The 13,268-nt window shown below is 45.2% G+C and overlaps 2 pseudogenes; both read left to right on the forward strand.

Moving 5' to 3' along the window:
* Window positions 1-4,555: 4,555 nt before the first annotated feature.
* On the forward strand, window positions 4,556-5,212 carry LOC125532094 (flavonoid 3'-monooxygenase CYP75B4 pseudogene; annotated as a pseudogene).
* Window positions 5,213-10,399: 5,187 nt separating this feature from the next.
* On the forward strand, window positions 10,400-12,015 carry LOC147963170 (protein FAR1-RELATED SEQUENCE 5-like; annotated as a pseudogene).
* The last annotated feature ends 1,253 nt before the right edge of the window (window positions 12,016-13,268 follow it).

The following is a 13,268-nucleotide window of genomic DNA, read 5'->3' on the forward strand; positions in this document are numbered from 1 at the left end:
TTCGATCCATCCACATAACGTATCAGAACCAATAGCTTGTGCAGCAAACTTAAAGCATACACCACATGCACACGTCTTAGAAGCCGTCATCATCACCGAATCGCTAAAACATCTCCAGGAAGGAAATTCGCATCATCCTTGCCAATCCGGTCACCCGTCGAAACTACCCCGATGACCAACGGCATCACCTCCCTGTGCGGGAACTGTTGAGCACGTTGTGGTCGCCGCCGGTACACATCTCAGCACCATGCAGCCAAGTAACACTACCTGACATAGCTTGAAGTCTCCAGAAGACCTGTCGTGTGTAGGACCCGCCGAACAAGCATGACACAGCGTAGCACCCGTCGGCCAGACATAACTTGACATCTGCACTGAAGCTTCGTGCAAGATGAAGGCGCTCCACCTCCTACCTCAGTTTCCAGCGCTTCTCCATAAACGATGCTCCCAAGAGAGTGCAATGCCGCCATCGTCCGATCTGAAAGACCAGATCCTAAGATTTCCGCCGAAGTAGTACGAGTGGGTCGACATTAGTTATACGACGACGTCTTCATCAAGGGAACGACGCAGAACGCCGCCATCACCCGCCATTGTCTCGCTTCTCACCGACAACTATATCTCCCCCACTCATAGCCGGGACTAGATGACGAATCTCGAGATCGACCACCCAGCTACAGGCCGACCACCTCTGACGAAAGAGATGACCACCACCGCCGGCTGCATCGGCCAGAACAGATCTGATCGGAGGTGCCGCCGGCGCGTCCACCAGGCCCTCCACGCCATCGCCGATCCAAAGGCAGATGGTGCGCCCCCGCCGCCGCCCGAACAAGGCCGGCCACCGCGCCCGCAGCCCACGTCGCAGCAGGGCCGGTCACCATGCCGTCGCCTGCCGCAGCCATCGCCGTCATGTCGCAAAGATCGGATCAGCCGCGCGTCCGCACGATTAGGGGCCCCGTACAACCCCAGAGACGCAGGAGAGAGGTGGTGTCCTCCGCCACCGCCGTCGGCCCCCGGGCTTAGCCCGGCGGCATCCACCGGCAGCGACGGAGGGAGGGAGGAGGGAGTGTGCACCCCCAGCGGCTGGGTTTAGGGTGGCGCCTGAGTCGCCCTAGCGGGGACGACACGGGGGCAGGTAATGGACTAACAGTTCGTGTCAGCATTGACTCGACCCCTTTCAGGCTAAGGACAAAACATTTGGCAAGAGCGCACGTTTGCCAACAGCTGCACGCTCACTGTTGGCTGCATAAATTAGAGCACACTCTGACAGGTTGTAAAATACGTCCACATTATTCTCTCCTGTAAAATACTAAAATTACAGTTAGTATACTGAGATCAGAGAGAATCAGTTCTTGTTTTAGCGCTTCGACACGCCATCAGTGCTTGATTTTCCTGAACTGCTAGCCTCAGATAGAGTTAGAGCGGGAAGGTCAGGAACAACAAGCCTGAAAAATAACTCTAAAACTTTCGATAATATAATTCAGATCAGTTCGCTGTCAACCATGCATGTCCCTTGGATGATGACAAATCTGATATCATCATTGCCCCCGTTCACATCAGTAAAGGATATCTTTCTCTTGCTTGAGCAGATCAAGTCTCCGGCACGTAAAGCACTAGTGATGTAAAGCACCAGCAGAAAGAATAAGGCGATCTTTATCAATCCATGGCATGATTTCATGCGGTTTTTTTTTTTTTTTGCCAAGCCTAACACGCAAGAGGTCCAACAAGAGAGGAGACGCACACCTAGCAGCACAAGGTGCTCAGAGCAGACACCTAACTTATGACATCCAAATGCTACATTTGCTCTGCCGGTTAGGTCCGTGGCTGTGATCAAGGTGTCTGACCACTTGAAACCTGCTAGCTAGCTGCTTTTTTGGTCCTGCTATTTTCCAAAGCAACAGTGCACCTGCCGTTCCCTTTTGGAGAACAGCAAGCATCTTCTCCTGGTATCTAGTAATGCTCGTCCAACCTTTTTTCAAGTTCAGGCCTAAAATAATGAACTGCAGCTTAAACCAAACAACTTTCAGCTACGTACATGGTTTCCTTTCTGTTGTTCTCTGGACACCCAGGGCCAGGAGATGGAGGGAAGGCAGGACTGATCTATCATTCACAGTAGCACATACACATACAAAAGAGAATTTGGGCTTACGCTTGCAGGACATGGTTTCATCTCGAATACTTTCTGATTATTGCACGGTGCTTGAAAGTGGACGAGGCAACAGAAATATGGTGGCCACCGATCGTGGAAGCCGAGCTGTTCCCCGTACCTGCATACTCATCCACCGCGTGGGGGCCTGTAGAGATTAAACTGTTCTTATCTGAAATATATCGTTCATGATCGGCGTTTTCCGGAGCCCATGGGTGGATTAGATAATACTAAACCGAGAACATGAACTGTAATCACTCTGATGAGTGTGTAGTGATGCACCCTCATGCGGCTCTTAGAACATGAACTCTAATCACTCTGATAACCACCCGCTATTAGTTGATACTGAATATTATGCTCAGAATTCGTCAGGTCTGGCCATGTGAAACGGTTTGAGGCTCTGTGGTTAAAGGAGAATATGTTCAGTGAAACTTTATAAGAGGCATAGAATGAGGTGGAGCTGATCCGACAATAAATAACATCCATGATGAACTCGATCAGATGCATGGTGTATATGTTCCATGACTGGGATCAAAGGGTCACTACTGGAATAAACGTCTACGCCAAGTGCTTTCACCTACGCCGAGTACCAAACTGTGGGTGTCCGCAAAGACTGTCTATGTAGAGTGTGGTTCTCGGAAAAGAGTAGGACATACCATCTATGCCGAGCAGCGGCGGCTCGAGGCCCCAGGCAGCCTTGGGCCATTGCCTTGGGCGTGAGCCTTGTTTCCTTTGTTGGTTGTAGCCTATGTTTTGGTTACTGAACACAGAAAAATTATCTGGGGGCTGGGGGTGGGGCGGGGGATGCGTTTACTGTGGCTACAACGAAATACCGAACGAATACTGTTTGAAAATTTCAAATGAAATTTGAATTCAAATATCTGATCCAGTCAAATAGCCGCGGAACTATTATTTGCACATAAACTTGCCCAAGGCGCAGTGGTTTTCCCCTTGTAAATGACATCGACCGTCTCCGGTTTGAGCCCCACTTAAACACTTTATTTCCATTTTTTGTAATACCCTGCGGAATTAGGCAAACAAATACAACAGGGAAGAGATTCGAACCCACGACGCAACAACATGCTAGCTCAGCACCCAGTGTAGAGAAGAACGACCAGGTCATCGCTCGACACGTGTTCAAAGCTGGTTTCCGCTTTATTTAACTACATATCAACTGTTCAAATTAAAAAAATCCGAGTGTTTTTTGCTCAGAAGGGCCAGTTACCATGGGCAAAGAAATTCTCGATAACTGCTCGAATCCTGAAATTTCGTTGGTAACCAAAACACTAGAGCAGGCACTGTAGCTATAGTGCTTGTTATGTTTTGATCCAAATTCATATATAAGTATAAACCTATCTTCTGGCGAAGTAGAGTGGAGGCCCGTCGTCAAGAGCTCGCCCCATGCCAGAGACGCCTAGGGGGTGCAAGGTGAAGCACCGCTGCGGTACGGATCAGTTGTGACCGGCATAGGTCACATCTACTATATATATCCTTTGTAAGCCACCGCATGAGATGAGATCATCGTTGTAAATCACAACATTTGTAAACTCTCATTATACGGTGAAGATTTGTTGGCTGGTGTCTGTAGTTTTTTCCCTTCGTGTTAGAGAGCCTTTTCACATTAAAATCCTCGTGTCCCCTGGATTTGATTCGTTCTTTGTCATCGGTTTTGCCTGCGTATCATTAACAAGTGGCATCACAGTCTTGTTTCTGTTTAGGGTTTCGATGACATGGCATAGATGAACTCCCATCTACCGTTGCTGGATTACAACATAAGGTTTTCAATGAATCTGTTATGTATCATAATAGCTTGTCCACAGATGTTTCGTCAGATACTTCTGAAGTGCCACAACAAGTTACTGTGTACGTGCGGCACCTTGATGAGGAGGAAAATGTAATTGTTGATAATGATGATGATGCTCCAGATGCATCGACTAATGATAATGACGCTCCAGATAGACAAATTCATGATAACGATGTTGTGCAGCACTCACCCTGCTTTTGCAGCAATAAAATCAGTCTCTTGCAGCTAGCATGCGAAAGAGGATCATTAACAAACCTAAATGCCTAATTGAATAGCATTACCTTGTTCATTATGCTTTTAGTTGTGCTGAACAAGTTGAGAAATATCATGAGACATCCACATACGCTAAAGCCGTTGTTTCCGGTGACCGCAAGAAGTGGAATTCTGCTATGCATGAAGAGATGTAGTTACTTGATAAACATGACACATGGAATATGAATTGAGAATTGCCTCGCTAAATAAATCAGTGTACAACGTCTCGCTAATAGCACACTATAACGCTTTATAGCACGCTAATAACTTATTATGAGGCCGACGCTATTTTGCTGTACCATGCTATTTTTCTCCTTGGTGGTAGCTCAACATGGCAAATTCATAACCTCATTCGTCTAATGCACTCTACATGCATGCAGAACTTGTTCGTGGCGGGCACGGACACGACATCGATCACGGTGGAGTGGGCCATGGCAGAGCTGATCCGGCACCCGGACATCCTGAAGCAGGCGCAGGAAGAGCAGGACACCATCGTGGGCCTTGAGAGTCTCATCTCGGAGTCACACCTGCCGCGCCTCACCTTCCCGAGCGTGGTCATCAAGGACACTTTCCGGCTGCACCCATCCACGCCGCTATTGCTACCGCGGATGGCCACTGAGGAGTGTGAGGTCGACGGCTACCGCATTCCCAAGGGGACAGAGCTTCTAGTGAATGTGTGGGGGATCGCCCGCGATCCGGCCCTGTGGCCCGACTCGCTGGAGTTCAGGCCTGCCTGGTTCCTCCCCGGAGGGTCGCATGCCGACATCGACGTCAAGGGAGGTGACTTCGGGCTGATACCATTTGGGGCGGGCCGGAGGATATGCGCGGGCCTCAGCTGGGGCATTAGGATGGTCGCCGTGACCACCGCCACGTTGGTGCACTCGTTCAACTGGGAGCTGCCAGCAGGCCAGACGCCGGACATGGAGGAGACATTTTCTCTGCTGCTGCAGCTGGCCGTGCCATTGATGGTCCACCCGGTGCCTAGGCTGCTCCCATCGGCATACCAAATCGCATAATGTTCTGTTGCTTAGCCTTGGCGGCCGGGCACTGTGACATGGAAAATAACATTGTGTACTGTTTTGACAAGTTTAATAAGCCACTGTGACAAGGAAAATAACATTTGTAGGGTTAGCTTGTGTACGAAAGAAGATCTGCTTTGTTGTTTTGGGAAAACAACTTCGTTTTCCTGTCACGAATAAGAGATCATTGGGATTGGTGCGAATATGATTGTTGTTGTATATTTTCTTATCATTTTTTCATTGCTTCAGGGTTTTTTTTTCCTTTTTACTCCACCAAGTCACCAACGAACATCCTGGGCCTTGTTTGTCTTTTCTAGTTACTTGTATTATTTCTATGTGTGTACATTAGTGTTGACTATTTTCATCCTTACTATGGAGAGGCGGGGTGTGTGATCATTGTATCAGTACCCCTTATGCTTCATTTTAAACTAATAAAGTTCACCCTTTGTCAGCAAAAATTAGCTGACTAAATAAAAATTGCGTGTTAGTCAAAAACTAAAACAAACTTCTTTTAAGAAAAAATGAATTGAAGTCATCGATATCTATCTATTATATAATAAAAATATATAATTGGCTAGAAAGTCCCACATTAATCAGAAATATCTGGTTGGAACATATGTAGGCCCTCACGCCGAAATTATTGCCGGCGCGCCCCTAGGCGGCGCTATTTCAAGCCCCTAGGGGGCCGAACGGCTGGAGATGCTCTTAGAGGGAAGCACAGAAACGACAAGCCTGAAAAATACAGTAACTCTGAAACTTCCGATAATACAGTTCAGATCAGTTCGCTGTCAACCATGCATGCATGTCCCTTGGACGATGATAAATCTGATATCATCATTGCCCCCGTTCACATCAGTAAAGGATACTTTTCTCTTGCTTGAGCAGATCAAGTCTCCGGCACGTAAAGCTCTAGTGATGTAAAGCACCAGCAGAAAGAATAAGGAGATCTTTATCAATCCATGGCATGATTGCATGCCTTTTTTTTTGCCATGCCTAACATGCAAGAGGTCCAACAAGAGAGGAGACGCACACCTAGCAGCAGACACCTAACTGAACACATCCAAATGCTACATTTGCTCTGCCGGTTAGGTCCGTGGCTATGATAAAGGTCTGTGACCACTTGAAACCTTCTAGCTAGCTGCTTCTCTGGTCCTTCTATTTTCCAAAGCAACAGTGCACCTGCCGTTCCCTTTTGGAGAACAGCAAGCATCTTCTCCTGGTAGCTAGTAATGCTCGTCCAACCTTTTTTTCAAGTTCAGACCTGAAATAATGAACTGCAGCTTAAACCAAACAACTTTCAACTCCGTACATGGTTTCCTTTCTGTTGTTCTCTGGACACCCAGGGCCAGGAGATGGAGGGCAGGCAGGACTGATCTATCATTCACAGTACCACATACACATACAAAAGAGAATTTGGGCGTACGCTTGCAGGACATGGTTTCATCTCGAATACTTTCTGATTATTGCACGGTGCTTGAAGGTGGACGAGGCAACAGAAATATGGTGGCCACCGATCGTGGAAGCCGAGCTGTTCCCCGTACCTGCATACTTCACCGCGTGATCTGAAAGATATCGCAAATGATCGGCGTTTTCTGGAGCCCATAATCGGTGGATTAGATAATACTCCATTCGTCCGAATTACTTGACTTAGTGTTAGAGACATCCATATAAAACATTTAATTTGGGATGGAGGAAATACTAAACCTATAGACCCGCTCATCAATGATGAGTGGGCTGTGATGCACCCTTATGCGGCTCTTAGAACATGAACTGTAATCACTCTGATGACCGCCGCTAATAGTTGACACTGAATATTATGCTCAGAATTCGTCAGGTCTGGCCATGTGAAATGGTTTAATTTGAGGCTCGGTGGTGAAACTGTACATGGGGCCAAGTGAAACTGTACAGGAGGCATAGAATGAAGTGGGGCTGATCCGACAATAAATAAATCCATGATGAACTCGATCAGATGCATAGTATGTTCCATGATTGGGATCAAAGGGTCACTGCTGGAATAAACATCTACGCCAAGTGCTTTCATCTACAACGAGTGCGAAACTGTGGACTCTCGGCAAACACTCTGTATGTCGAGTGTTGTTCATGGCAAAGAGTAGGACAGGGTGCGGACATGCCGAGCTTAAGAGCCTGCTAAAAGCTACTCAGTAAACAAAACATACTTGGCTTACACCATCAATGCCGAGTAGAATCGGCGCCAGGCCCGAGGCACCCCGGCCGTGAGCCTTGTTTTCTTTGTTGGGTATAGCCAACATATTGGTTACCCAACACAGATAAATTACGACGGGCATGAAAATGTAATTGTTGAAATGATGATGCTTCTGCAGATGCCTGGATTAATGATAATGACGCTCCAGATACATAGATTCATGATAAGGATGTTGTGAAACACTCACCCCCTATTGTGGAGCAACAAAACTAGTTCCTTCTAGCTGGCAGTAAGCACTCCTATTGCTCCTCATTCAAATTTTCATCTTCTCAATGTCCTAGTACGGATGAAGATGTTGAGTATACGCCAAGAGTTCCATATTCTAGAGTTGTCGGTTCTTTAATGTATGCCATGGTGTATTCTTTTCCTGATTTGTCATCTGCAATGAATTTGGTGAGTAGATACATGGCAACCCTGCCAAAGAACATTGGAAGGTTGTTTAGTGGATTTTCAGGTACCTTCATGGCACTTTCAATGCTTGTTTGAAATTCGGCAAGAATGGTGAGGGACTAGTTGGCTATGTGGATTCGGATTTTGCTTCCTGCAATTTGGATAAGAAGAGGCCCCTCACAGGTTATGCGTTCACTATTAGTGGTTATGTCATGAGTTGGAAAGCAGGGCTGCAGCAAGTAGTTACCTAATCTACCACTAAAACAGAATACATAGCTATTATAGAAGCATTAAAGATTTAATTTGTCGAAAAGGTTTGTAATTGAGCTTCATGAAGATAACTCTTGCATTAATCTGTTTTATGACAGTCAGAGTGCTATATGCCTTACTAAGGGTCAGATGTTCCATTAGAGGAAAAAACACATTGATGTCAAATACCATTATGTTGAGACATTGCTGATCAAGGTAAACTGAAGGTATCCAAGATTAATACTGATGATAATCCTGCTGATATGATGGTAAAGCTAGTTCAGAACTTAGTTGGTACAACTATTTAGCCCTAGTGGTTGTTTGGCATCGAAAGTGTTTCCATTGTCATTCAGGGAAAAGGTTCTCTTTCATGCTACAAGATGGAATTTTTCTCAAGGTAGAGTTTGTTATCTTATGAGCCAAATTCATGTATCTTCAACTAGTATCACATGAAAAATACCGACATGTTTCAACTATATCTTTATTTAAAGTTATTTATTAATATTCTGGTTTTAGGAATCGTATATCAATAATTATTCCACATATTAAGGGCCTTTTGATTGAAAAGAAAGGTGAATGAAAAACATATGAAGAGCAAAATTTCCTTTGGTGGCACTAGAAATCCATTTGCTCCAAAGAAATTGGGGACATTGCCCTTTCAACTGATCTCAGTTTCAATGGAAAAGCACAAAATTTATAATCCACTTGGACAACTTTTTTTAGTTCCTACACATGAAAAATGATTTTGAGGCATTTCATTGCATAGTAACATCTTATTTGTACCATGTTCACGTCATTTGACATTTATTTAACCGCTTTTATGAGGATTCATATGTTCATCCCATACGTAAAATTATTATGTCATAAGAATCTGCCAACCAAGAGGCTCTAAATATGTTTGTTTGATTAGGATTTTTTGTTTAGAGATGGCTATGGAATCAACTATAATATGAGTAATATGAGTACCTATGAAAATAAGACTTAATTTCAAACTAAAATTTCTAGCCCCATAATATGAGTACCTACGAAAATAAAATTTCATTCGAAGCATTTAAGAATAATAAATATGATGTCCTCGCATTTGCGGCATTTGCGAGGGCCACTATACTAGTTATCATAAAGAGGGAAGAAAAATATGTAAAAAAGCTCGGAAGAAATGATGATAAAAACTTCGGAACCCTAACCCTAGATGTAGCCAAAGCGGAGAATCAACGTTGCGTAAAGTTGACAGCCTACCATACGAATAAGATGCACTGCTCTACCAAATCAATTGTCCTTTTGTTGAGATACTCAAAGCCGGTGTATCTTAAAGGAAAAGATTTTCATGTATGCGATGATGCCAATCCAAAGTGCTTCAGTTGTTGGGTGTACATAGCGATCCCTCTGTCGGCTTCGTTGTAAAATACATGAGCTCCTTTACGGTGATTGGGGCAATACTGGGAGTACTTTCGAGTACTTACCCCTCAATTTTTTTAGCCGTCCGATCTGGTGGGGGATTAAAAGTGAATTAACCTTATTAGTTTAATCAGAGAAGGGCACAATGGTCCAGGGTAAAATATTCTGTTTTGAACCGATCACGTGCACGACGTCTAGATCCAGTCCTTGTTCTCGTCCTCTTCCTTCTGTCCGACGAGCCCGGTGAGAGGAACCAACACCGTCGTCGGCGTCGTCCTCGTCCTCCACCTCGTCCCCTTCACTATAAACGACGTGCCCGGCGGCAGGAAGAAGATTAAGGCGCGACATCTGCGGCGGTAGTGTCGGCGGCGACGGCGGCGGCGCTATAGGAACTCGCCCCGCCGATCACATCGCTTCCGGGTTTGCATCCTAAGGTATGAATCGCCCGAATCTCAACTCCTCCCTGTTTGATTGGCCCATTGGAAGTGACTCTTGCCAGTAACACCAACTTCCTCGTAGATGGATCTATACTCTGCGGTTGGCCCCTCGGTTAGGCCGCCGGGAGATATCAATGCTTGTTCTGAAAGTATGCTTGTTTTTCTTGATGCAGCAGGAGATATCAATGGCTGCGGGAGATTTCGCCAAAAACTTACTTTGTTTCGTAGCCGGCACTTCCTACTTAGATTTGTTTAGTCATCATCGATTTAGGTTTCCCTAGTGCATGCAATTCAATTTAGAATTTTCATCATCCATGGTCACTTCACTAGTTTATGGGGGACCCAGTTTATGGAGGTTTATGATCGCTTGCTATAACTTGTACAAGGAGCAAAGTTCCAAATTCCACGCAAGATTTCGTACTGGGTTTTGCATGCATTTATGTTTGTCCTTTCAGATTTTTATTCGTCTAAATTGTGATGCAGGAAGACATGGCAGATGTAAGTCATGAGTCAATGATGGAGTACTATCATATTGCCAACAAGATGTTTAATAGTGAGGATGAAGGTTATACATTCTATAACATATATGGTCTCGAGAAAGGTTTTAGTGTCCGAAGAAGCTATGTCGAGTGGGATGGATCCAACTGCCATATAATTTTAAGGAAATTTGTGTGTAGTCGTGAAGGGGTTCGTGAAAAGAAGCACATGAAGAGGAAGAAGGAAGATAGAAAGAGGAGGCCACAGAGTATAACTCGTGTAGGGTGTAAAGCTAAATTGGTGATTGCAAGACAGGAGGAAATAGGTCAGTGGTTTGCGAAGGATTTCATCGATGAACACAACCATCCTCTAGCCCCACGGGATTTTTCGTGTCTTTTGCATTCACAGAAAAGAATTAGCGATGAGCAGAAAGCGGACATGCAGACATGGAAAAATCTGGGATTAGAAAACAGCATATTATAGATATTATGTGCATGCAATACGGTGGATATGATGAGGTTGGATGCATTATGAGGGACATTTACAATTTTACCATGCTAACAAGCAGGAAACAATTTCTTCCAGGGATGCTCAAACGGTGATCAATCACATGGTGGCGAGGCAAGAGCAAGATTCAGATTTTTTCTTCAGGTACTTGGTTGATGAAGCTGGTCATCTGAAGGGACTGTTCTAGTGTGATAGTCAATCCCGACTTGACTACGAGGCTTTCAGAGACGCTATTGTTTTTGATAGCACATACACTACCAATAAGTACAATCTGCCATTTGTGCCGTTTGTCGGGTTGAATCACCACCGCAGCACCATTATTTTTGCATGTGGTATCATTTCACATGAAACAAGCCAGGCATACGAGTGGATGTTGCGAACCTTTTCTGATGCTATGGGACAGAAGCATCCTATATCTGTGATCACGGATGGGGACCTTGCAATGCAGAGAGCAATAAGGGTGGTGTGGCCTGACTCAAACCATAGGCTCTGTATTTGGCACATTCAGCAGAACATTGTACGCCATCTGCACACTAGTAGAAAAGGGGGCAAAGGTTCAGGCCGGGTAAGCCCATTAGTCCCGGTTCAGTCTAGAATCGGGACCAATGGGTGCATTGGACCCGGTTCGTGAGCCCAGGGGGCCGGCCAGGCCACGTGGGCCATTGGTCCCGGTTCGTCTGGACCTTTTGGTCCCGGTTGGTGGGACGAACCGGGACCAATGGGCCTGGCTCCTGGCCCACCACCATTGGTCCCGGTTGGTGACATGAACCGGGACCAAAGGCCCCCCTTTAGTCTCGGTTCATGCCACCAACCGGGGCCAATGGTGGTTCCTATATATACCCCCTCGCACAAGAGCAGAGCACACTGCTCTGTTTTTTGTTGCCGAGGGGGAGAGGGCTTGGTGGTGCTCTAGCTCACCTCCTATGCACGCAAGGTGTTCGATGGAATGCCCGAGCCACACTACTTAAGCTTTCTCCTCTCCAAGCTCCATTTTCCTCAATATTTGTCTAGGTTTAGCGGTCCGTCACGCCCCACCCCTGTCTTCACTGCCGTCGATCACCCGCGCCGATCTCATCACCGGCACCATCGTGGTGATCCTCTTGTTCGTATCCTCTTTCTGAAAGGAAAAATATTCTTACTTGTATGCTTAGATAGATACTTGTATCATTTTCTTACTTTTATTATTGCATCTTATATAGTGCGATGGTTTTGGTATCCGCCCCCGTCGGCCCTCGTCCTGTCTATGATTCGGATGTGGTATATATTATCTTTATAACTATTGGTTCATTTATTGTTTATGAAAATTATGCCGACCAACGTGACATAGATTTTATTTATCTAGGAGGTATGTGAAACGGAAATTCCAACCGACCCTATTGTTGAGAGGTTAAATTTAGTTGAAGAAGAAAACAATTTCTTGAAGGAAAAAATAAAAAAAATTGAGGAGGAGAAGATGATATTGGAGTTGCATGTTGCGGATGTCGTCGATGATCACAAGATCAAGATGGATGCAATGCACTTGAAGATTAGAAAGACTAGAAAATATGCCGTTCATACAGAGGCTTGGTACCATTATGCCGTTGGATCAATTGTTACCTTGGTTGCGATTATGATCGCGTTTGTTTTCGCATTGACATGTTTTACATAGTTTCAATGTATGGTTTAATTAATTAGATGCTCTGGAGAGCTATATGTTGTTAGGTGAGAACTATGTATGTACTTTGGTTTTAATGTGATGATGAACTTATATTAATTTGGTCACTTAATTATCTATTCTTGATGTTCTGTAATGGTTTTTGACACACTTAATTATATATAACGCACGCAGATGAACCGGCAATGGATGTACGGTGACAGACACACCTCCGAGTACATTAAGGGCGTGCATGAATTTCTCAAAGCGGCTGAGGCAAACAAGCAGAATGGTTTTATGTGTTGTCCATGCCCTAATTGTGGGAATACGAAGTCTTACTCTGTCCGAAAAATCCTTCACACCCACCTGCTTTACAAGGGTTTCATGCCACACTATAATGTTTGGAAAAGGCACGGAGAAATAGGGGTTATGGTGGAAGACGACGAAGAAGAAGAGTACGATGACAACTATGTGCCCCCTGAATACGGTGATGCTGCAACGGGGGGAGCTGGTGAAGATCAAGAGGAACCAGACGATGTGCCCAATGATGCTGCAACGGGTGAAGCTACTGAAGATCAAGAGGAACCAAACGATTGTTGGGGAACGTTGCAGAAAACAAAAATTTTCCTACGGTTTCACCAAGATCCATCTATGAGTTCATCTAGCAACGAGTGATCGGATGCATCTACATACCTTTGTAGATCACGCGCGGAAGCGTTCAAAGAACGGGGATGAGGAAGT

This window comes from Triticum urartu, chromosome 6A (genome assembly GCF_056163025.1).
Source record: "Triticum urartu cultivar PI428250 chromosome 6A, HENAU_Tu73, whole genome shotgun sequence".
In the NCBI taxonomy this organism is placed as follows: domain Eukaryota; kingdom Viridiplantae; phylum Streptophyta; class Magnoliopsida; order Poales; family Poaceae; genus Triticum; species Triticum urartu.